The sequence below is a fragment of the Pan troglodytes genome, chromosome X (assembly GCF_028858775.2).
Source record: "Pan troglodytes isolate AG18354 chromosome X, NHGRI_mPanTro3-v2.0_pri, whole genome shotgun sequence".
Taxonomy (NCBI): domain Eukaryota; kingdom Metazoa; phylum Chordata; class Mammalia; order Primates; family Hominidae; genus Pan; species Pan troglodytes.
The window spans coordinates 46534809-46538088 of record NC_072421.2 but is presented as its reverse complement, the minus strand read 5'-3'; positions in this window follow the sequence as shown (position 1 = coordinate 46538088).

Sequence of the window (3280 nt, the reverse complement as noted above, 5' to 3'; positions counted from 1 at the left end):
ATAATACTCAAAATGGTCAGGATATAATTGGGAATCACTTATACCAAGAACCAGGAAATCTCCATTTGAATGAGCAAAGATAATGAACAGATGCAAAAACCAAGATGGCACAGATATTGGAATTATCTAACAAGAATTTTAAAAGTAACTATCATAAATATGCTTAAATAAGCGCTTAGAAACACATTTGAAATAAATAAAACAGAGAACCTCGGAAAATAAATAAAATATATTGTAAAAAATGGAAACCCTACAACTGAAAAATACATTTGCCAAAATAAAAAAAAATTCACTAGGGGGACTGTATTAGTCAGGGTTCTCTAAAAGGACAGAACTAATAGGATATATACATATCTATATATCTATACACACACACACACACACACAAACACACACATATATATAAAGGGGAGTTTGTTAAGTAGTATTAACTCACACCATCACAAGGTCCCACAATAGGCTGTCTTCAAGCTGAGGAGCAAGGAAACCAGTCTGAGTCCCAAAGCTGAAGAACTTGGAGTCTGATGTTCGAGGGCAGGAAGCATCCAGCATAGGAGAAAGATGTAGGCTGGGAGGCTAAGCCAGTCTAGCCTTTTCACTTTTTTCTGCCTGCTTTATATCCTGGCCACACTGGCAGCTAATTAGATGGTGTCCACCCAGATTAAGGTGGACTCAGCCCACTGACTCAGATGTTAATCTCCTTTGGCAACACCCTCACAGACACACACAGGATCTATACTTTGCATCCTTCCATCCAATCAAGTTGACACTGAGTATGAACCATCACAGGGACTCAACAGCATATGGAGAATACACAGGAAATAATCAGTGAACTTAAATAAAAACGATCAAATATGAATGACAAAGAGAAAATAGATTAGAAAAAAGATAAAAAGACACTCAGGAACCTATGAAACAATAACATCTATGCCATTGGACACTCATGAGGAGAAGGGAAAGAAATTAAGGCTGAAAAATATTTTAAAAAATAATAGCTGAAAATTTCCCAAATCAGAGAAAGACATAAATATACAGATTCAATAAGATGAGTTACAGTTTAACATGTTAAATAGAAACGGCCTCAAGGAAAACAGGTCAAGGGAAAATTCAGTGTAGGAGATAAAATACTTTCAGGTTTACAACATGGCAGAGTGAATCCTGGGACACAAGTTAACTGGGTGATGCTTGTCAATGACTGCTATCAGGAATTTCAAACAAGGAAAGTCTGAGAAATTCTCATAGTCTAGAAAAGTTTAAGGAGATATGATGACTAACTATAATGTGGTATCCAGAATTGAATCCTGGAACATTAGGTAAAAACTTTCAAAATCTGAAAAAAGATGGACTTCAGTTGATAATAATGTATTCATTAGTTGTGATGAAGGTATCATAGTACAATGTAAGGTGTTAACAATAGAGGAAGCTGGATGTGGGGTATACAGGTCCTCTTTGTACTATCTTTGCAACTTTTCTGTAAATCTAAAACTATCCTAAGATAAAAAGTTTATTTAAAAAATAAAGCAAGTGAATCTCAAACAATATAAATTCAAAGAAATCCATGCCAAGATACATCGTAATCAAACTTCTGAAAAACAAGAACAAAGAAAGAGTCTTTAAAGCAGTCAGAAAGAAACAATTCATCACCTATAATAGAACAACAATTTTACTGGACTTTTCTTCAGAAATCGTGGAGGCCAGACGAAAGTGACACACAATGTTTTTCAAGTGCTGAAACAAAAGAACAATCAATCTAGACTTTTTTTTTTATTGAGGTAAAATTCACCATTCTAAATCATTTAAAAGTTAACAATTCAGTGGCTTTTACTATAATCACAACGTTGTGCACTATCACCGCTCTCTAATTCCAGAATAATTTCATCACCCTGTAATGAATCTCTGTACTCATTAAGAAGTCACATCCCATTCTTCCTCCTCTCCAGCCCCTGGGAACCACAAATATGTTTTCTGTCTCTATTAATTTGTGTATTCTAGACATTTCATATAAACAGAATTATACGGTGTGTGGCCTTTTGTGTCTGGCTGCTTTCATTTAGTATAATGTTTTCAAGGTTTGTCCATGTAGCATGTACTGATACTTTACTGCTTTTTTATTGTGTTAAAACTCACTTATTTTATGGCTGAATAATATTTCATTGCATGGATATATCACATTTTGTTTATTCATTCATCAGTTGATAGGCACTTAATTTGTTCCCACCTTTTGGCTATTGTGAATAGTGCTGCTGTGAACATTCATGTACAGGTTTTGCTTGGAGCATCTGTTTTCAATTCTCTTGGGTATATAGTTAGGAGTGAAATTGCTGGGATTTAGGCAACTCCTAGTAGGTATAAAGTGTTATCTCATTGTGGAACTTACACTTCGGGTTCTTACACTGTGGATTATAATATATGGTCCAATTTTTTTGTTTTTGAGACAGGGTCTCACTCTGTTGCTCAGGTTTGAATGCAGTGGCAAGATCATAGCTCACTGTAACCTCAAACTCCTGGGTTGAATCCGTTCTCCTGCCTCAGCCTCCCAAGTAGCTATAGGACTACAGGTGCACGCCACAGTGCCTGGCTAAGTTTTTAATTTTTTGTAGAGATGGGGTCTCACTATGTTGCCCAGGTTGAACAGTCTAAATTTTTGAGAAACAAAAGTAATGTGCATTGTGGGGTTGTGCTTTTTTGTGTATGAGCACACATAGATCTGTCACTGTGTGTTTATGTGTGTGCCTATATATAACTATATGTGTGTGCATGCATGAGGATGAACATATGTACATGTGAATATAGGTGGGTGTGTACATGTTTGTCTGCCTGTGTGTGCTGGTGAGATTGTGTCTGTGCATGTGTATGTTGTGTCTGTGTTGTGTGTAGTTTCCCTGAGGGTATCACTTTTCATTGGTAGTTCTACATTGAGTTGGAAAATTGCTGCAAGACTGACTGAAGGATAGCATGATCTTTTAAAAAAAAACTGTAGTAAATTTAAATTCAACAGATTTTAAATGTAATTATATTTTCAGCTACATGTGTATTAGCATAAACCATAGAATTTTCTTCAAGCGGCCCCCTAATTTACAAAACTGAATAAGGGGGCTGACTGAGCCAATACCTTTCAACTGGTGTAGCTCCAAATGTCTTATAGATTGTCCTGATACAATACCAGAGATACTATAGCGGAATCTATGAAGTTTTTCCTGACAATTATGATTCATGCTGCCTTAGCACTTAGGACTACCTGTGAAAAAGAATGCCTCTGAAATTATTCATTTGTTTCAGG